At 46.1% G+C, this 23,268-nt stretch overlaps 1 protein-coding gene across 1 annotated transcript in view; it reads left to right on the plus strand.

Moving 5' to 3' along the window:
• OGA (O-GlcNAcase) overlaps window positions 1-23,268 on the plus strand; it is an 867,474-nt gene that overhangs the window by 160,624 nt on the left and 683,582 nt on the right. The window lies entirely within an intron of this gene.

The following is a 23,268-nucleotide window of genomic DNA, read 5'->3' on the forward strand; positions in this document are numbered from 1 at the left end:
AGGTCGGGCTCTGGCGTGTTTAACCTCCTTTCTCTCTGACCGCTCATCCCAGCTGGAACTTGGAGTCTTTCTCTTGACTATAGCTCTTTCAACCTGTGGTGTTCCCCAGGGTTGCAACCTATCCCCCTGGTACTTCAACGTCTGTATGGCTGCCCTGGCACATGTGATTGCCACTTTCACCTCTAACTTCCAGTGTTACGCGGATGACACGCAACTATCTTTCAGGCTACCTCCAGCCGCCGCCTCCGCCGCCTCCTCGCTCATATCTGACTTACTCCTACGTCCCATCCCCATACTTGTGGGACATTCCATCCTTCGGGACGGGACCGGAGCACTTTTGGAAAAAAGCACCCAAAATGTGGAATTTATTTTGTACTTTTATTTTTACACGGGGTACCGCACGTGGCCGTAACACTGTCCTCCTGAGCTCTGCCCAGCTCATCGCCCTTCAGTCCTTTTCACCGTGCGGTCAGAGCTGGACGCACTAGCATCACTGGGAATCACCTCGTTCCTCCGTCTATGCCGGAGCATCTGGAATTCGTGTCCTGTTCTTCATGCGAACGTCGCTTCGCTAGGGCGGATCCCAACTCTTTGCTTGGAGTGCCTTAGACCGAAACATCTTTGGGATTCATGCTTCTACTGCGACTCCCTCTCCGTGCGGGCATTCCAAAATCGTCTTCTGTGGAAGGAGGTGTTTCAGCGCGTTCCTCCACATTTTCAGCTTCGACGAAAAGAAGAAACGCAGGTAAGTTCTTTACTTTTTTAGCACGCCCCGGCCAGGGGACTCCTTTTGGGGTCTTCCAGGTCTGGGAGGGGCTTGTGTAGCTGGCACCAGGGGTTCCCCGGAGGTGCCCCAGGGGCCTAATAGGCATACGGGAGTGTTCTCTCAGGGATCCTGCAGCGGACCTGCCAGTACCGGACATCGTTCCGAGGTTCACCATAGGGGGCAAAGAGGACAGTCACAGACCATTACCCCTCCACTACCGGCTTTGCCGAGGTTCCTCCTCTGGAGGCTTTTTGGGACTGGTTCCAAAATGCCCAGTAAACCTCCGAGATCACCCAGTACCGGCTCTCCCGATGAACCTTGCGTCAAGGCTAAGGTATTACTTAAGTCCCCTGACTCCCCTGAGGAGACAATTGCCTCATCTCCACATGTGACGCAGTTCTCCTCAGGTGTCGACAAAATGGTGGCCCAACCCCTGTGGTCTAAGGTGGCCATTTTGAATAGCTCTCTTACACCGCCGTTCACGCCGTCTGGTACTGGGAGCATTCCTTTTGGGGCTGAGCAGCCTTTTCCACGCCATGTGGACAACTGGAATCTGTTCCGCCCTTCATTTGACTGACGTGCCCGGACACCGCTGCCTCATACAGTCTGGCTACCTCCTGCTTCTGCTCCACTGATTTGCATGGACCCGGCCGGTGGTGGGCCTTCCTGGCAACCATCCTCCCTGCGTTCATGGGGGCATGCCCCTCACGAGCAGCATCTGCCTGTGCCAGTGCCAAAGCCTTCGGCTGAGATGAGTTTTTTTGGGAAGTTTCAGATGCTCATGCACCCTGACCCTATAAAAGTGTATTTCAAGCGTCTTTTCAGGGAAATGTACCCTGAGCCTCCTGTCCCACCTTCTGCCCGGACTGTCCCTATGCAGGTTCTGGTGGTGCACTCCCTCCACCGCTTCCTCCTGGACGTCCTCCATCTCTCCCTCCTCTGCCCTTGTCTCCTATAGAGAAGACACCAGCGGACCGGGACAACACTTTAAAACCTGATGTGTTATGCGTGGTGGACTAGTCTTCTGTCCCTGCCTTGCTGGATGAGCCTCAAGTGGATCAGGACAGCGATAAGCAGCCCCACTCAGTGAGAGCATTCCATGACCGGGTCCTGGATATGATGGCCCTCCTTGATATTCCAGTGCTTTTGGGAGCCTAGAGTGCACCGGCCTGTTCCTCCCGAAGGACATCTTGGCTGAGGCCCGCAAAGTCTGAATAAACCCCACACTGGGCTCCACGTCAACAAGCGAGTTGACGCTCTATACAGGCTTCATACCTCTGAGGAGATACTGCTTGTCCGCTACATATCAGCTCCGCCTTAAAGGGAGCTTGCACCACTTTTGCAAAATGAAACTCCTGTTCATTTCTTTAACAACTATTTTCGTACTGTTGCCTGACCGGCGTGTTCGTCATGTCTCTTTTAGAGTCAGCTTATATAATAACTGGAATAGAGTAAATGCATAGCGCGGGAATCAATCTAATGTCCTTATGGGCTGGACCAGAGCACACATATGGTATCTTGATGGCAAATTTTATTCTTACCAGTAGTCGTGCATGAGGAGGTATAGATACGTCCATTGCGTCCTGGTAGCTCCGAGCAACGACAGCAAACGTTAGTCTTCAGCTCCTTCATTGTTTTTATAAGTTCATGGGTTTGCCACGTGACGTACGGTTTCACATAAAGAATTAGTTATAATAAAAATACTGTGGCAGTACATACTTTAGCCTGAGTATTATTTGCTCGGCAGACTCTTCATCTTTGTAGTACCCATAGTAACTGTCATTGTTTAAGTACATTCGTTAACTTGCCACGTGACTGATCACGTGGCGTGCGATTTCACAAATGTTTATAATCAAACTCCTGTAAAAATGTATGCTGCGCCCTGAATTTTGTCTTGGGAAAATGGTTGTCTTAATAGTTACCATAGTGACGGTAAGCTTCTAGTTTGTGGTCTAACTGGTTTAATGACTAATGTGGGGGTCAGTCATGTGATTGCCCGTGAGTCATGTTACTCCATTCAGAATTAGCTAAAGGTCGGGCAAAGACTTGCATTGTAAGAACTATAAATCATGCTGATTCCTCACGTGGCAGTACTATCCATGCATAATTAATACTGCTCCCATATTAATACCATTCTGGTGCAAAAACGTGTGGTACAATTAATAATATTGGCCAATGGGCTGCCAGTCAAAGTTCCATTTGGGATAGCCATATGCACCCCATTGGAACATATGTTTCATAGAAAGAAATTAGGAAAATGAATAAAGTTGGTTTCCTGTTACTGATCCTCGATGTTTTGTCTAATGCAATGTCAACTGCTCATTGCCTGGTATAATTAAGTTCCCCACATCTGAATGAGTTAATATTAGAATGCTCTAGCGATAACAGAAGTTCACCGTCTGATGTAGTATTCTCCAAGTCTCCTTGGAAATTATGTAGATTAACCTCGCAAAGGTTGACTGTTGGTAGTTAGCTGATCACCAAAATTCCAGAAAAGGTTAATACAATGTCTATTACTCCCTTCATTTTGGCAACTCTAACAAACGATATACACTTTGAATAATTGCATTTTACGAAATCCAAAAAAATAATCATGCAAAAATACTTTGATATTTTTCACCAGGGTTACACACAGAGAAAGACAGATCTCCCAAAGAATGTTTTCATAATAACACATTCAGTTTGTGTCCCTGGTTGAGTCCCAAGTCGAGTGCATCTCAATTTGCGAATCATACTCTTGTGTGTGCTAGAGCCTGTTGTAGGCCCACAAAGCAAAGGTCTTTTCGATTGTCACTTTGGTGATAGGTTTGCCAATGAGTGGCAAAGGGAAGCTTGGGGTCTTAGCTGTTCAAATTTGCCAAATGTTCTCGTATTCTAACGTATTCTAACGTGCAACTCCCGAATTGTGCTTCCTGCGTAGATTTTCTTGTATACACATACCACTGCATAAACCTTTATAGTTTTGCAATTGATAAAGTCCTTAATCTGTTCGCAGACCTCCATTGTATTAATTGGGTGCACCTTTACTGCAGGCTTTGTGCATAGCTGCAGTAAAGGCACCCAAGGGTGCTCATTTGACCAAAATGTACCCTGTCTTCTTTTTTCGCCATTTTAGTGTTTCTTGTCCTTTCTTGTTCCTTCCCCTGACATCCAGGGCAGGAAATTCATGTGTGAGAATTAGATCTTTGGCAGGAGTCCCTAGGACAGTCTCTAGTCAGTCTGTGATGACAGGAAGCGAGGGAGGAGTCAAACTCTGCAGTCCTTTGTCTTTCTCCTTGCCTGAATGGGCCCAAATCCCAGTGGACAACCAAACCACCCCTTCTTGTAAAATGCAGGGAGAGCATGCAGAAGTTGTGTTGTAGTTCATGTTAAATACTGCAAACCTGGAAGCAGAAGACAAATCGACCACTGGAACCGAAACCGAAGAGGATGATGAAGGAAAAGCGGCTGAAATGATTTCCAGTGCCCGGGGACGCATGTTGTGTAACCGTAGCCTTCTGTAGCCCTTCCTTCCAATTGACCTGGGGACTCCGGAAACGATGACTCTGATCCAGAGCCTGGTGAGACCCACTAGACTTGAAAAGACCTGCATTTTGAGCCATCCCACGCGTTGCTGCGACCTTGCGTTGCTGCAATAACCTGGGAACTCGAGCCACTGTCTCCCGAATTCCGAATCTCGCTGAAACTTCGTGGGCCTCCTGGTGGATCTCCAGGGACCCGATTAGAGTCTGAAACGACTGCTCAACAGAGTGCTGGACCATTGTAACGACGAGAATTCAAGCATGATTTTCTGTCTTCTTCTGTGCTCCTTGAAAAGGTGCCAAATCCGCAGAACCGCATTCAGCTGCGATGAAAACATTTACCTAGAGCCTTCATCGATCCCTGCTGCAAAGTTCCTTCTGAGGTCTTATTTTCAGTCACTAAAACAAGGAATCCACTGACCGGGTATTTGGCTGCAGATCCTGAAGTCTTCCTGCTGCAAAATCTTGTTCAATACTGAGGTACTTTGTTGGCTTGGGTATGTACTTAACTTAAGTCTCTTAGGATTTCTGCGGGGTGTTTTCTGTGATGGGGAGGCTTCTCATCCAGTGCACCCAGTCCCACTGCTAGAATCCTGCTAGGGTGTCTTCTGTGAAGCCCCTGGACCCTCTTCTAACTCTAAAGTAAAATACTCACTTGTTTGTCCAGTCTTCCTAAGGAACTCTTTCTTTTGCTACTTAAGAACCTATTCTGAAACTGCCTGTTGGACACTAGATCCTAGTGACCCCCCTTCTGCTACTGAGAACACTTGTGCTCCAAGAATAAGGGGAAGACTTTTAAGGGATTGGGACGTTTGCCTAGAAAAGAAAATAAGTGTTTAAAAGTTACTTACTTGTATAAGAATTGGTTGGTAACTGTAACTCTGAGTGAACAGTTACAAAAGTTCTTACTTACCTTGGATGTGTGATGAACTATTCTTAAAAGTATGGTTAACATCTTTTCTTTCCTTAAACTGTTTTGCCATTCTAATAAAAAGTAGATGTGAAGGTATATTACGCTCCCGTGATTAGGTTGTGCCTCTTCCCAAAAGTAATGTGTTGGGTTCACCAGATTAGTCTTGTTAATATAATTGTATGAGTGCCCCTCACCCCCAAACTGGTTCTTGCTTCCCCCGAACTTGCTGCTAGCCTGTCCAGAATAAGTCTGCATAAGGTTGTTGTCTACCTAGAATAACTTTGTCATTCAGTAAAGTGTAACATTAGGGTTTACTTTCCCTGTGCTATCTAACCCAGAGTCTGTGGTTCTAACTGTCCCTTATGTCCTACATCAGTCACTTGTATAGCTGGGAAAGATCTAACCTGGATTTCGTGAGATTAAAAAAGTATGTGTTTTACGTACCTTGAGTTAACTTATTTTTGGATGGCACACAGCTAACAGAGTTACTGCTTCTCAATCTGTTTCACTGATCTCAAAAGCACCTTTAATTGAATTTCTGATGCTTGTTAATCTGCTTAGAATCACATGCTGTGCATATAGTCCGACATCCAGTGGTCACCGCAGAGTATTGCATCTTCTCTTTCGAGAATCGAAAGGGGGATGTTGACATGGGCATGACTGTAACACTATCCCTAACATGACGTGTAGTGTACCCAAAATCCCTCGCGCGTCGAGGTATCTCAGGTTGTTTTTCCTGCCCAGCATACTAGTCGCATTAAGCAGAGCTCGTACAACATTAATTGTCCCATCGACCTTTGGTCGACTATATCAGATTATTTAAGATCACCCTGACTGTCCTTCCTATCGACGGCTGTTCCGGATCTCCTCCGAAACCTCCACGGACCTTCGGACGGTGATCAAGTCGGCATGCCGACCACGTGCCCGGGCCTTCCAGCCGGCCTACACAGTAGGGAGAGTAGGGTCGGGGTGGACATTTCTGTAACATCTGAGAATGCCTTTCCCTTTCCTCCCTTTTTCTTTGGTCTTCGTCCCATTCCCTATCCTCAGCTATGGAGAGGACTCCATTTAGGTTTTGCCCCATTTGCTAGGGCAGATTTCTTTGGAGAGATGAGCATTGACGGTGTAACTGTTGCTTGCCCCTCGATCACGATGAAAAAGGTTGTGCGGCTTGCAAGCTTCTCCGTCCGAAGACATTGAAGGAGCGCGGTGTCAAGCGGTGGGCGGCCTACGGGGTGTCGAAGGCAGAGTCAAGTTCTCCCGCTGCCTGAACAGAGTGCAACAAGGGCATCCGTGACGAGCAGGCCTCCGACTCAGAGGTTGTTGACCTTTCGGCAGAGCGCTCCCGCTCCGCGTAGGCTGTCCCCGGCATGGCTCAGGCACTGCTATGGGGACTGTAAACACCAGCGACAAAGACAAACACTTTCAACTCAGTAAACACACAACTCCCGGCCAGTCTTCGTCGAAACGGTCCACAGTGCCAACGGGCACACCGGAAATGTCGGCCGTGCCTGCTGACTGTCAGGATCGGCAGCCCTTCCCGTAGCCGCAGATGTGCCTAGCGACTGGGCACTGGTAAGTGAAGGGCGCTACCCCCAATATTACAAAACCTGTTGAGACGCTTTGTTAGAAGGTGTCTGCCAACGACAAGGCCCCGGCTGCGCAGAAGACTGTACAACCGCAGGCCCAGGCTACGCGTCTCCCTACTGCGGAGGACACGAAAGCATTGCGAGAATTGTTTCAGCGGACGCTCAGATGCGTCAGTCTAGGGATTTGCCCTTTCCACCTCTTGACCCCTCTAGGTCTTCTGTGTGGACTAGGAAAACATTTGAACATTGTATGGAGAGGCCTGATAGGTTTGTAACCCTCTCATAACAATCCATCCCTAAAAGGCCACAGGAAGACGCCCTTTTGAACCCTGTGGCTACATTTCCAAGACTCTTTGATCCCTCTCATGAGGAGGATGTGTACACTTACGACCTCACTGAGGCGGAGGAGGTTCCTGCAGACACTCAAGATGATGATCATCACTTCATTGACACTGAGAATATGCATGACCGCATAGAGGGGTGTGGGAAAACCCGGATATGGGTGATCCTCAGCCTTGGCAGTCTCCAAATCCTTCTCCAGATCCTGATGCCCTGTGTTTAGATTCCCCAAAGACCACTGCCACTAGACGGCCCTCTCCAGTGGACGATCAGATGACGTTTAACGCCATGTTGTGCAAAGCAGCAGAACATTTCAAGATCTCCACCGATGAAGCTGTTCCTGAGGCTGACTTTGTGGAGGACATTCTTAAAGAGAAACCGCCAGCCAGGCTATTCCTCTTCTTAACTCAATTAAAAAGCATCTGGCTCCCTCATTATGAACACCTGCACTCACAAGAGCAGTTAATCCAAGGATTGAAAATCTATTTTGGCCTTCCCCCTGTGATCCCCTTTATATCGGATGTCACTCCACCCCAGACTCGCTGGTGGTGACCACTACAAGAAAAAGGGCAGCGGTTCCCCTGTCAACCAGGGAGGCACCCCTGACAAAGAGTGTAAGACTCTACGCCCTAGGAAGAAGGGTCATGGCTGCAGCAGCCTTTTCTACACACATTGCTAACAATACTACCTTGTTAGCCAGCTACGCGGATGCCCAATGGGCCATGTTACAGGAAGGCCTGCAAGAGGTTCCTGAACCGCTATGGACGAGTCTTCTTTCCATGGTAACCGAGGGCAGACAAGTAAACCAAAGTATACTCAAGAACACTTTGGATTCCGCTGAGACAGTGGGTCGATCGTTGGCTCAGAGCACCCTCCTAAAGAGACATGCGTGGCTAAGAAACTCTGGGTTCAAGCCAAAAATTCAAGCGCCACTTATTAATAAACCCTTGGGAGAATCTAACCTATTTGAAAGAGCGGTCGACTAAGCTCTCGAGACCGCAAAGGAGCGGCATGACACCCTGAAGACGCTAGATAAAATCACACAAAAGCCCTCCACCAGGCAAAGGTGCAGGCGCCTTTTTTGTGGCCAACGCTTCCCTCAAAACTAGCACACCTCGGGAAACAATTGGTCTTCTCCACAAGGAACCAGCAGTTACACCACCCTGTATCCCCAAAGGGGTCAGCGTTGTGGGAAAAGGGGCCGTAACTCTATCCCCAGAGTCTCCCCAGCCTCAGGTTCAAAATGACCCAAAGATCCGGGACCCCTCCCATGCCTCCACGGTCAGGGGCCAGCTAACATCATTCCTTCAGGCATGGTAGGGGATAACTACAGACCAGCGGGTGCTAAAGAACGTGGCCCACGGGTACTGTATAGAGTTCTGCCGGTCCCCAACATTCAGACCTCCACGCGCAAGACAACTGACACCAGACCATCTGCGTATTCTTCTTCTTCAGGAAGTCGAGACACTACAAGAAAAGGAAGCCAAAGAGGTTGTTCCTCTTTCACAGGTAAACAAAGGTATTTATTCAGTGTACTTCCTTGTACCCAAAAAGGATCTCACCATTCGCCCTGTATTAGATCTGCGCCCAGCGAATACATTTGTAAAGCCACAAAAGTTCTGCATGGTCACTCTGCAGGAAGTAATTCCCCTGCTCTCACAGGGGGATTACATTGCAACACTGGACATGAAAGATGCATACGTTCATATTTCAATGTTGCTGGCGCACAGAAAATACCTCAGATTCCTGATACAAGACAAACACGATCAATTCAAGGTATTGCCATTCGGCATAGCCTCTGCACCAAGGGTATTTACAATTTACAAAGGTACTAGCAGTGGCAGCAGCACACCTGTGCAGGCAATCCATCCTGGTTTATCCTTACCTCGACGACTGGCTCATTACAGGGGACTCTTAAGAAAACTGTCTGTCAAATGCCCAAAGAACAATAGATCTTTTATTCAGTCTGGGATTATCCATCAACGAGAAGAAATGCAGCCTAGACCCCAGTCAGGTGAAGCAGTTCCTAGGGGCTCTAATTTGAACAAAGGGCGGCCTTGTCTTCCCCTCCGAGAGGGTCCAAAACATGCTGTTTCAAATCCCTCAATATGTCGCCAGTTGAGAGGTGACGGTACGCAAGGCTATGCGACCGTTAGGAATGATGGCGTCATGTATTTATTTGGTTCCTCATGTGTGCTTGCGCATGCGTCCAATGCAGGAGTTGTTCAACAGCCAGTGGTGTCAGGACAGCGGACAATGGGACGATCTAGTGGTTGTCTCGCCAGGCCTCATTCTCTCACTACGGTGGTGGTCGAGTGAGAAGCTCTTAAAAGGGAAATCCTTCACCACCCCCGTAGTGGAGGCCACTCTAACTACAGACTCCTCTCTCACAGGGTGGGGAGCTCACCTGCTTCAACAGACGGTACACAGAGTTTGGTTGTCAGACATAGCATCCAACCCCATGTCGTCCTATTGGGCGCCGGCAGGCGAAGCCAGCCCACTTCACCCAAGGCCCACAGCTACCAAGGCCATCTCCTGTTTCCATGCCTGTTACCTGCCTACTCTGCCGTCTGCCAGAACCCCTGCTTCTCCCACACATGACCACCAAGGTAACTCTGTAATACAGTTTACTGCACTAGTCTGGCTCTACCTGCTTAGTCCCTGCAACAAAATTACATAATTTCTGCAGTAGATGACTTTTGCACCATATCATCACCTCCTGCAATGCACTTTTAAACTAACTCGGGCATTGCTGCCTTTCTTGTGCACCATCTAACTGAGTACTTCTTGCTAACCAAACCCAAATGGGGCCCCATACACTTTAGCTTTACTGTGATGCCTGTACTAACTCATCATCATACTACAGCTTGCCTGGCTGGCCAATTCTAGATACTGTCATGCGCACACTAGTTTAACTGTGCTGCCTTGTGCTGCCCGCACTGATTTGAATTTAGATGTGGCCATGTACACGGTAGTTTGCCTTGCTGATCAAATCCAGATACAGCTCTGTGCATACTAGCATGTTGTGCCTTAAGATCGCTGTCAGACTTTTAAAATTGTGTTGTGCCTTAAGGTCGCTCTCAGACCATTTAAAATTGTTTTGTGCCTCAAGATCGCTGTCAGACATTTAAAATTGTGTTGTGCCTTAAGGTCACTTTCAGACCATCTAAAATTGTGTTGTGCCTTAAGGTCGCTCTCAGACCATTCTAAAACTGTGCTGTGCCTTAAGGTCGCTTTCACGCACACCTGCCACTAACTAGCATGCCTCCCCTGCTTAGTAACTACCTTGCCAGCCCCCTATTCTTCTTAATTACCATTATACTATCCAACATGCCACCTCAACTCCCTACTACCATGTACACGACCTCACCTAATTTCAATTCCTCAATCAATTTACTGCCAACAACAACTGAGGCTCCTCTAGCAATTATGATCAGCCTCCCGTGCCCCACTGTAGTCAGGAACACAAAACTCAGAGCTAGACTAGCCAAAATTTACGAGCCACTCGCCCGCTCCATGCCTACTAAAAAAAGATCCAAATCCACTCTCACTAGCCTTGACAACTACAGACCCAAAATATCTCTGAGCTATCCCACTAAAGACCCTACTACTCCCATCATCCAGAAAAACACTAAACCCCCTCAAACTGTCGGCCCCTACTGCACCGCTAGTGAGCCCCCAAATCAAGGGAGCTTTAATTAACGCCAGATCACTAGTAGCTCACGCAACTGAAATCGCAGACCTACTTATCAATGAAGACCTGGACCTCCTTGCCATCACAGAGACCTGGCTCCACCCGGCAGCAGGACCTATGCTGATGCTAGCAATCCCAGAGAACTACACCATCCCGAGACAAGACCGACCCAATTCCAGAGGAGGCGGTGTTGCCATCATTCACAAATGTAGCCTTCCAATAAGATTAGCTACCCCCACCAATGCCCCATCCTGCGAACTACTTTCACCTAAAATCCCGATCACAAATACTCAAACCCTTAACGTCCATTTGATCTATCGCCCCCCAGGTCCTTTAGGCACCTTCGATGAGAATCTTAACACTATCCTTTCCACTAACTTAAAAAACGCCACACAGATGCTCACCCTCGGAGACTTCAATATGGGCTTTAATGACCTTGAAGACCAAGCCGCCATCACCACGTTGAACACCCTCACCGAATTAGGATTTACTCAAGCCTAAAACCTACCCATGACAAGGGCAGAATACTAGACTGGGTAGCCGACTACAATTGCCTAGCCAACGTCACTGACATCTCACCCCTAGCCTGGACTGACCACCACCTGGTATCGTTTGTGTTGTCCACTACTAGACCTCCACCCATATTACTGTGCAGGGCACCACCTACTCTTACGGGAAACAAAAAGAGTATCACAGTGGAGAGACTTATCCCCAACCTACTCCCCACACTTAACTCTGACAACTTGGACCCTGAAACCTTGGTTGAGGAATATAATAAAATCATGTCTACCTCCCTAGACTCAATTGCCCCTCTCAAACTCAGGCCAAGCAAGTCCAAAACACACCTTAACAACTGGTACACACCTCTCCTTAAAAACTTAAGACAACAAAAAAGACATTGCGAATCTATCTGGAAAAAAGACCCATCAGCAGCCAACAAAATTAAATTCACCAAACTAGCGGCCCTGTACAAAAAAGAAATCTTCCTTGCAAAACGTACCTCCTTTTGACTCTGGCATCTCCCAAGCCAGCTCAAACACAAAGGAACTATTCTCGATTCTAAAAGAAGTAGAAACCCCCATAGCACCTATAGACACCTGCATAAAAGACAAGAACTAGTGTACCGACATCCAATATGCCCTAGCTAACAAAATCGCCACGCTACAAAATAAAATATCCTGTAAAAAAGCCTCCTTGAACAATCCTGCCCTGTCTAAGCCACCTGAGAAGCGGACCACAAGTGAATATTCACGATTTAACTTTACCAAAGTGACCATACTCGAAGTGGAAAAAATCATCCTGTCATTAAAGCCTTCTAACTGCCAGGGAGACTTATGCCCAGCACAGCTCATAAAAGATGCTGCCCATGACCTTTCCCCATTTATCACTAAGCTAATCAACGCTTCCTTCTCCACCGGCTCCATCCCAACTAATTTAAAACAATCCTGGGTACTACCCCTACTAAAAAAAAACACTCTTGACCCAGCAATACCTACTAACTATAGGCCTATAACAACGGTACCATTCCTTCTGAAAATTCTGGACAAGGTCGCCTATGTACAAATACAGAAGCACCTGGAGGATCACCACTTGCTAGGAGCCAGACAATCAGGCTTCCGACCCCAACATGGGACCGAGACAGCTCTCATCGACCTTAAAACACAGATTGATCTGCTCAAAGACAATGGTCAAGCAGCTTTACTCCTCCTCCTTGACCTATCCGCAGCATTCGACTTGGTCGATCACTCGGTCCTCTGCACCCACCTCCACACGGCTGCCCATTTCTCCCCCGAGGCCATTACATGGATCAGATCCTTCCTTGATGGCAGAACCATGAGGGTCTTTTCGCCCACAGACGCGGCAGACCCCATACCCATCACCTGCGGTGTGCCTCAGAGTTCCTGTGTCTCCCCTACACTGTACAACATATTTACCAAGCCCCTTTTCGACGATCTGGATCATCTCGGTATCACCTACACTAATTATGCAGATGATACCCAGATCCTCCTTCCGCTTTCTGGAGATTATGCAAAGGATTTGGCCTTGGTGAATAGGGTTTACATCATCATCCAGGCATGGATGGCCACTCACGGTCTATGCCTGAATGATGATAAAACGGAACTCATCACACTGGGCACCAAAGCTAGCCTAAAGAAACTGAGCCCGGCATACTCATCATTTATAATTGATGGTAATACCATCAGGGTTGGACACGAAGTCAAAACACTGGGCTTTTACTTGGACTCTAATTTCAATTTTAGCAGACAAGTGAACTCACTAGCCTCCTCCACGTCCTATACTTGTAAATTGATCCGGACAGCCAAACCTTTTCTATCCGAGGCTAGTTGTCTGACCCTGGCCAGAGCCCTTATACTCTCCCGCTTGGACTGCTGTAACGCCCTCTATCTTGGGTCCTCCAAGGCCGTCACTGGCAAGCTACAAACTCTCCAGAACAACGCACTCAGAGCGGCCTTGGGCATCTCAAGAAGAGACCACATTACAATACATAGCAAGCAAAAAAATTGGATTCCCATCATAGACAAAATTTCCTTAAAAGCTGCCTCACTAACCCATAAGTCCCTTAACAATGCGGACCCTACCTATCTGATCAACAGATTTCATAGACTAACATCCATGAGACCGACTAGGATAGCATACAGAGACTGCCTCTCCGTCCCTTCTTACAAACGATGAACTATAGGTGGCAATAGCTTCCCAGTGAAAGTGGTCAAGCTATGGAACTCCCTACCACCCACTCTTAGAATGGACCTACCCTACCAAAACTTACGCTCAAAGCTGATGTCTTGGCTGAAGACAGCTATCATCTAGGACCTCTTGTCTCCACCCTTCACTTGGTCACTCTGGATACACAACTGTTAATTGTACATATGTTTATATTTACCGCTTATTGCTATTATTACTGTGTTCATACTTGTATATATTTTACTGTCTGTAACTAAGTCTTGCAAATTCTTGTATCTGCTGCGCCTTGTTACCCTTGGGCTTTTCGCCGCATTATAAATAATAAATAAACAAACAAACCTGTTGGAACTGTTAGCAGTATTCAAAGCGCTGAAACTGCAGGGAAAGACTGTCCTGATCCTCACAGACAGCACCATGGCCATTTACTATCAGAACAAACAAAGGGGCACTCACTCTCCAGGGCTGCCCAAACTGTCCCAGAACATTTGGAAGTGGGCTCTCAAACAGAACATGTTGGCAGATGTACTCGGCAGAGATTTTCCACTACCAATAAAGTACAAATGGCGATTACACCTTGGCTCGTAGAGTCAGCAAAATCCAGGCGCTGCTCACCTCAGAACCATCTACCTTTCACAGGGACAAAGTAATCCTGCAGACACACTGAGCATTTCGGCCCAAGGTGCTGTCTGGTTTCCACTTGAATAAGAAAATGGTCCTTCCTACGTTCTTTGCCGATCCTAAGGAGGAAGCACAGAGAGCTGCACTGCCTGGATGTCGGGCGTGCCCTGAAACTCTATTTGGACAGGACCAAGGGCTTCCGCAAATCGGACGCCCTGTTTGTCACTTTCGGAGGCTCAAGAACAGGCTCTAAGGCCTCCATATCCCTCTGGATGGCCTCGGCCATCAAAGAAGCGTACGAGGGCCAGCACAAGCCGCTTCCGGCCAACATGCATGCCCACGCAGTCAGGGGCAAGGCAACAGCCATCACATTCCAGCGCCATGTCCCTTGGCAAGTCATAAGCAGGGCGGCCACTTGGACCACTCCGCCGGCTTTCTGCAAGCATTACTGTTTGGATGCTGGCTGTAGATCTGATGCGGCTTTTCGGACATGCAGTTCTCAGGAACCTATTTGCTTAAGGAGGGTCTCCTCTCCACCCTGGGGCTACATTCAGTTGTAATCGCCCATGCAGTATGGAGGAAAGGGGACGGGAAGTAAGAATAATTAGAAGTTAGTCACTGTAGTGACTACATACGTGCAACCATTCTCCCACCTAAGAATACTGGTGTCATTGGGCAATTTTAAATCTATTGTCGACGCGTCAATGGGGACTGAGGTGTGGCGCCAGAGGGCGGAGTCAGGGTAGCGCATGTTCCCAGGGCCGCACTACGTGTACCTCTAAATTTTAAAGGGGAAGGTTTTTTCTGGTGAAAAAGGTTCCGTCTCTTGTCCCATTGAACGGAAAGGGGACTAAGAGTAAGTTGGTCACTACGGTGGGTAACTTATAATTGTTGTACAGTCTCTTCAGACTCGCTCCAAAGGATACATGATGTGGAAACAGCAATATTCCATCTGTCGGAATACAGCAGTTGGCAAGATTCCAATACGGAACTTTAAATATAATGCTCTTTCCCACCTGGCCGAGACAAAGTCCAGGTATTCTTTGCAGCCCGCCCGCGTCTTTATTGAAAGATATCTGTCCAGCTGCTCTGTAGCCCTGGATCTTCCCTGGATGTCCTCCTTCACCTTTGCCCCTGCTGCGTTCTTGATTGCTTCCTCTGCAACCAGTGTGATGATTGAGGGATTTGACCCGTAATCCTCCAAACCCAGATAACCTTTCACACATGCAGCCTTCTTTAAGGAGCTTCCCCCCCTTGCTGGGACAAAACATCTGTAACTGCCTCTTTGTATTTACGAAGGTGAGGATTAGACCAGAGGCGAGCCCAGTAAAGGACCGGGCGGAACTTACAGATCATCTCAAACCCCTCCAATCCAGTTTCAAAAAGCACTGGTTTGTTCGGGGCTGCAGTGGGCAACCCAAGGATATTCTTCAGAAATTGTCTCAGCCACTTCAAGGGAATTGGTCTCCACGTGACCCCAGAGTTCCGCCCCAAACAATGCTGCTTGGCGTGCTTGTGCTCTGTAGGCCTCAAGCGAGTCCCGCACTGCCCCATTTCCATGTTTGTTGGTGAATCTATTGAGGGCCCGCTATATCTAGCCAAGGTGAGATTGGCCTTCTTAACCTGAATTTTCCAACTGCATAATGCCATAACTCTCAGACCTAGATAATCATAGGACTGAACCAGCTCAATTGCACCCCCTCCCCCTCTACAAAGATATATAAGGCCTTGTGCTTCTTCTTGAAATTGGCATTTGTTAGGCAAGATTGTATGCAGTACCCTTTGGGTGCACTACAACAACCCTGGCCTCCTGGTAATAGGTACCCAACCTTTGCTATAAGTGGTACACAGGTTGGTAGCGTGTTGAGCAGCCAGGCTTATCTCAAGAGTTTAATGTGAGCTGTAGGGGAGTTACAGAGATTCACAGTGACAAGTATTCAAAAACTCTTGCACACCAGGTTTCTTGGTTTAAACAATTATTAATTTATTTAACAGTCAGTTTGAATAAGCCTACTTCAGAAGGGGGAAATATAAAGCAACACAAATATAATTCAAAATCCACACTTAGTTTTCTAAATCAACAAATACCAATTTGAGATGGCCCACAGACACTGCCTAAAACCTATAGTTGGGGTGCTGGGGACATTAAAGGCAAGGTCTAGTAAAATTTTTTATTGTCCCTACGGGTCGGCCATGTTGTTTAAGCCTAAGTGGCTCGATTTTAGAAAACTTTCCTATGGACCTTACCCGAGTTTTCGTCCATTAAACGCATGCGAAAACTGGCACCAGGGAGCCCCCATTTTGTGACAATCCTATCACTTGCCGCATCGCCCTGGCTGACCTGCTTCTGCGGCACTAAATCAAATCCCCCGCCCCTGAGCCTGACATTATCAAAACATTCATATTCCCCGCCTCTCTCCGTGACGTTACTGTGCTGCGTAGGCAAACGCGGCCAGTCGTCTTCTACGCGACTCCACACAGAACCCGGAAACCAACACAGACCATCTCACAACACAGCGTGCCACAATTCGGAATATGAAACTGTACTTTAAAATCAAACAGCAACACGGTACATATGGTAAAGTACATTTATCTGACATTAAATGTTTAGAGAATATTCAGCAATTGCCATATGAACTCCGAAAGCCATTTATTTTCTTTTATCTGTATCCGCAAATCCGTATAACTTTATATTGAGTCACGCGCTGTTCCTTTATGGTACACAGGGTGTTGGTTTTCGTTAAAAGAAGCACTTTGGCAGCACGGTGAAGGCTGTTCCATCAACTAGGCACTAGTCCATCGTAAAGGTTGATATGTTGCTTCACTAGTACAGCGTAAGGGCATGTGGGCCCTTGGCGATCGTCCCATAAAATTGTTAGTGTGCTCCAGTTGTTCACACGAAGCTGCAGGTGTCTGTTGAAAAAACCATCTGCCGGTGTCTCAAACCGATGACAGTAGCAGAACGGGATACCTGTTATGAAAACAAAATTATTTTATTTATTACGGCCGATCAGAAACTATTTGCTTGCAAGGATAGTTCAATGGAGTATGTTCGGCTCTAAAATCAATGCGAAAAGTAACGAAATAAATCGAGGCCAGCACACAATGAGAAACGACAGTTTGTCTACATGCGTGTGGAATGATATGATATATGATATGGCATTTGTAACGCGGCTATACACAAGTGTTTCAAGGCGCGACGAGGCAGGGGGGGGGAACAAGGGCAGACAGACAACGATCCTACTAGGCCAGGTGTCTTTCAGATCGGGGAAGAGGAGAGGGGGGGGGGTAAAAGTGCTGTACATGGTTAGTAGAATACAAGATAAATAATAGGGCCAGCTGGTGGCAAGTGCAAGGTAAATGCCGGGAGAAGGGGCTGAAGGATACACAGTCCCGTAGTGCAGGTAGGCAGTGCAGGGAAAAGTGGCTGGGCCAAGGACCGAGATCGGTGATACCTGTGGACCTGCATGCCCATGTGCCCACTACGAACACGTTTTCCTTGCTTTTTCTAGCTCTTCATTCATTCATTTATTCATGCATCCATTCATTAATTCTTCATTACGGTATAAAAGCGTCTAACGATTTACTCACATTATACTCACATTATATTTGAAATTTCCATTGTGTCTCTGCAAAATGCAGTCTGTAAATCCGACCGTGCTCTTGACAACAATTTTTCGTATACTGAACTAAAATGAAACTCGGTCTAGTTTCTGAATTTTCTGCCTTATCGTCTTATGTTATTGCGCACCCCCTTCAAATGAAGTTCTTTCGGCATGGTCCCTGTCTCAAGGTCAAAAAACAATAGACCCTTGTACTTCCAGTGCGACTTGTGGGCCTCTTCTGGGCGCGAGCTGAAAATCAAAGCCGCTGCCCTTCGCATTCTTTATTTGCAACATCCCGTGGTAAAGGCATCTGTGAGAACTTGAAGTTTAGAATCCCTCTATGTAGTGCGCCACAATGTGCAAATGTGAACTGGCTTCTCTCCTAAATGCCACGGCCCGCTTGGCGCGTTCTAAGGCCCCCAATTTTGTCCCCGTTGTCTGCGAGCTTTGCAGCCCCAAAGAATCATAACTATGGAGACATTTAATTTTTGGCGCAAGGTCAGGGAAAGTATAAAGTACCACAGGAGTTGAGTTAAAAGTGAGATTTTTTGTTTGTTTTATTATTTGCAATACGCAAGCCTCCCCTCCGTTAACAGTGCGCAATAGTGCGCCGCATTTACATTTACATGAGATGAGACATGAGAAAAATATATACATACACATATGAGGTGAATAGAGAGAATTCAAAGATGACACCCAGCTTTTTCGCCACCCATGATGGTGAAGGTAGGGGTTAGGTTTACAGGTACACTGTACAATAACATTTATTTACAAAAAGACAAATTGAATTGCAATTATTTAAACCGGGATTTGTACTTCACAACCTGCTGTGCTTCGGGTGGACATGGCACAGTTGCAATGTTCAGTGGCAATGGATCACTGCTCTGCACAGAAACGTCCAAAATTCCATATCTGTGCTTCTCTAACACAGCAACAATAAGGCCTTTCACAAAGTCGAACTGCATTTCATCATAGACTGGTTTGATCACCCATTGCTTACTTCATTTTGAAAACACCTTAGTTTAGCGAGGCATCCTTACTTTACCCCTAGTCCTAGATTGTTCACGTCCGACATTGCTGTTATGGGCCAAGACCGCTAGTAGAGTGCGATGTTTCATGCCCCGAAACCTAAAATGCAAGCGCTTTGGCCTGTACTTTAGGCACATATTGTGGAACACCTCCAAATCTCCTGTGTGACAGAATTCTGTCAGTCCTCTCAAATCTCTTGATAGAGTTTTGTCAAACAATCTTCTCAATGGCTTTGTGTGTCAGTGAAGATGGAATCAACCACTTCTTCTTCCTTGCCTCCTCTGGGGACAAAGGGTCATGTTCACATTGGTGGAAATGTAGGTTTTCTGACCAGCGGTGAACGTTGGTACAGTGGTGCATCAGTGACTGCCATTTTTCAGGTAGTATTTCCACTGACCCTTCACAAGTTTTTGAGCTCCACCAAAGATGGTTGGTGATAGACTGGGACCACTGCAAAATACTTTCGAAACCTTTTTTTTTTTCCCTGCAGCCGAGATTTTCTTACTGATTGATTTAGCAAGATGCCATATGTCAAATTGATGATTAATAAGCGGGAACTGCTCTCTCATTGTCTTGGCAATTGAAACGTGTCTGTCCGTGGCTATGAGGTCGATGTGCATTCCCCTTGATTGTAGATATTCCACTGATTTTATAAATCCTAGTTTCTCCATGGCCACTGAGGATGTACATTGTGTTACCTGCACGACCACCGAACTCACAATTTTCTTACTATCCATGTCCTGAAAGTGGTAGGTGCAGTACTTGGCAGAAAATCCAGGGCTGTCGCACTGTCCATCGCCGGCTAGCCTGAAAAGTTTCCCTTCGAATGTACTTGCTAGAGACAATTGTTCAATTTTCCAAGCATCACTAATGGCCGGAAACAGATAATCACGTTGGTATATGTAGTACAGCGATTTAGAAATGAAATGGGAGTCCCACAAACTAAAAGAGAGCCTCTAACTTTCTAAAACTGGAGCCACTAAAAAGTGATGCAGCTGCACACAGGATATTGCCTGCTGGCATTTTCCCCAGCATCGTTTGTGCAGACCATGAGAACCTATGATTTACTCTACAGGCGGCATTTATTTTGACGTTACTGCCTTTTATTTGACGAGTCACATTAATCAATGGCTTCCCACATTCTTTCCCTCTAACTGAATGCCCACATTTCAGCATACTTATAATATCCATCAAACAATGTATTTGCTCTCTTTCATTAGACTGTCATCCTGCGTCAACGTTGTTTCGGCCTGTGACGTTGCGGAGATTTCAACACATTGGAAAGTAATATCGATGCTATCAAGTTCTGATGCGTCTATGGATGTTGCGACTGGTTCATTCTGTCATTTCGACATCCGCTACTTCAACATTGATGGGAGAACACAACAATGTCGACATGTTTTTGGGTGGCAATTTTTTGGCGGGTGCAGATTGTGTGAATTGATCTGCAACTACTTCAGAGCTATCTTCAATACATTCAATATCATCTTCTTGTGGTGGTGCGGTCGCACTGTAGCAATGGTCCAATGCAACTTTGCTGTATTCTCCAAACACAGTTAATTCATGTTCTGGCCATTGGACATGAGCATCTCGAGCCTGAACACGCCTCACCTCAATTAATAGTTCCTCCATAGTGTACATGGTCTGGCAAGCAACATCTCTCATTCGCTTCGCTTCACTGTCTGTGTATGTATAGTTCTGACACCCACGGATAACTAGAAGAGAGATTGGAAAAGGGATGTTCAGTTTAAACACAAGATAAAGTGTAGTACAATTGACTGGAAAAAAACATAAAATAGTCCCCAGCACAAACAATTTTTTTAAGTTATGATCTGTTTGTAGCTAACCTTTTTTTTGTTTTTTTTTCTTTGCAACTTTTTTGACTCAACCTTCAACATCTGCACGCTGTAGCTCTGGTTCGTTTCCGCATGTCCTCCCTTCCTCTTGCGCTGCAACGACTATATTTTCTGTATCCGCATAGACAGCACGGAATGAGGCTCCATCGTCTCCCTGAAACGTAGTACTTTCATTACTATGTATCAAAATACGAACACACAGGTACATCTCAATAGCCAAACACGATTTTAAACATTGTGTGCAACAATCAAACGACAAGTATTAGACCTGTGATGATCTATTTCGATGGAACTGTCAGTATCCATACCTCTGGCTCTGCATGGACTGCCATGAAGGGTTGTATTGGAGAGGAGGCATCAGCATATCCCTGAAACACAGTACTTGCATTAGTATGGTTTTCAATATTGGAAACATAACACACACTTGGGGTCGACGGCACAGGTACATATAAAGAGATAACCACAAATGATGCATTGTCTAAAACAATCAAGGAAAATATAAATATGCAGATTTCATCGACTTATTTCTCCGATTCCTTTACATCGGCATCATCAAAATGGGATGTTGTGATTGTAGTGGAAGCTCCGTCGTCTCCCTGAAACACAGCACTTGCATTAATAGGGAAGAAAGTATAGCAAATGGAATCACGTTATATGATCACGCATGATGGAGCTGTCCGTATCCATACCTCGTGCTGCTGAAGAATATCTATGGATGTTGCAAATGTAGTGCGCACTTCTGAAAGCTGTTGCGCCGATTCGTATACGCATGGTCCCGCTTCCACTTCCCCTGGAATTACTTGAATGTCAGGCTCTGCATCAAGTGCAGGGGTTGACGCTCCATCAACTGCCTGAAACATTGTACTTGCATTAGTGAGGATTACAATAGTGAAAACATAACACACACCTGGGGTCGACAGCACAGGTACATATCAACGGCTAACCACGAATGAAACATTGTGTAGAACAATCAAACGACAAGAATTCCAGCTCTGAGGATGACGCTCGATGGAGCTGTCCGTATCCATACCTCCTGCTGGTGAAGAACATCTAGAAATGTTGTAGATGTGGCGGCTGCTTCAGCATCTCCCTGAAAGACAGTACTTGCATTAGTATGGATAACACTAATTATAACTGAAAACAACCACCAGTGGACGATAACTAAGGTGTATATCAATTGGAGAGCACTAACCAAACATTCAGTAAATAATTACACGATAGAATAAAACTATTACTTGACATGCATAAAACAAGTCTGTAGCGGATTAGCCTAGTAAGATTACCTGATGCGCGCTAGAAGTGGTTGATAACTGCGACCACGTCAAGGATGTCGAATGTTCTTGCTTCAGATTCAAGGGATAGTCAAGTTGTAAAGGTAAATTAATGATTGATAATGAAATGCCAATATTAAAAATAGCCATGTAAGTCGACAGAATACTTGAAAAATGCTCAATACAGCACAGTTCCCTGTTCCCATATATATACATTTTGTTTGTGGGTTATGAAATCGAAAAAGAATATATTGATAAATGTCATTATTCAAAAAGCTATACACTCATATCAATATCGAAATTATTACAAGGGATAGAACACCTACAATATCAATTAATTAATTCGGTTACCTACACACTACCGCAAGGCCTAAAGCTAAAACCGGACACTTGACTCACCGGTGGCGGAATGTGGACGAATAGAGTGGGAATAGGGTTTTCGAGCAATTTCCGTGTCGTTCTCTGTTTATTTTTCTTTGTTACCCAAGATGATGTGTACATGTCCAAGGAAAAGTGCCGGCTGCAGATGCGGTATCGATCACCCCTCTTGTCCTGTAAGACTTGTTGGACTCTACTTTCCAGCTCATCCAGTGGATATCCGCAATGTCTGACCCATTCTCTTATTCGATCAACAGTTTTCGGGAATACATGCATTGTAGTGCCTTCAGATTTCGCATGGGGCAAGGGCAACCGCTAATCGAACAGGCAGGCATTGTTGATGAATCTGAAAAGTAAATATCGTCATTATTATACAATCTTCATGAATAAAGATTTGATACAAAAGTAAATGAATCATACAATGATCAATGCAAGGTTTGTTTTGGTCGCAGGAACTATACCAGTTCATTATGTGCGGCTTAGTATTTGCATAAGTTGCAGAAATGTATAAATGATGTGACTAAAATCTGAACATGTGACTCGTCCCTTGGATGTTCTGTCTTGCACGAGAAGGAAACATGCTTACATTATAGACTGGACCCCCGAAGGATGCAATTCGATGACAGTAGACAAAGATGAAAATAAATAGATCTATTGATAGCATAGCAATGGAAACTCAAGTCAATAGCAATGAGACCAATGAACATAGCACTATTGTGTACTCTACTCGCAAATAGATAGAAATTTAAAAATCTGCGAAATATGACTAGGATACATGGCCTTACCTTGACCAACAAACAGTTGGATTCAGCAAGCAGAGCAGTATGTTGTAGGAGAATAGGTGGGTGGCCACAGGTAGCACACTGATGGGTTTGCTGTAAGCGGTCACAGAAGTTCACGGATAGCACGACAACGAGCAGATTAGCGTAGATCTCAGTGGTTGCCAGGTAGCACGTTCAGGAGTTGACTTGCAAAGCACAAAGATG

Source organism: Ambystoma mexicanum, chromosome 8, assembly GCF_040938575.1.
Source record: "Ambystoma mexicanum isolate Mex_15411 chromosome 8, UKY_AmexF1_1, whole genome shotgun sequence".
NCBI lineage: Eukaryota > Metazoa > Chordata > Amphibia > Caudata > Ambystomatidae > Ambystoma > Ambystoma mexicanum.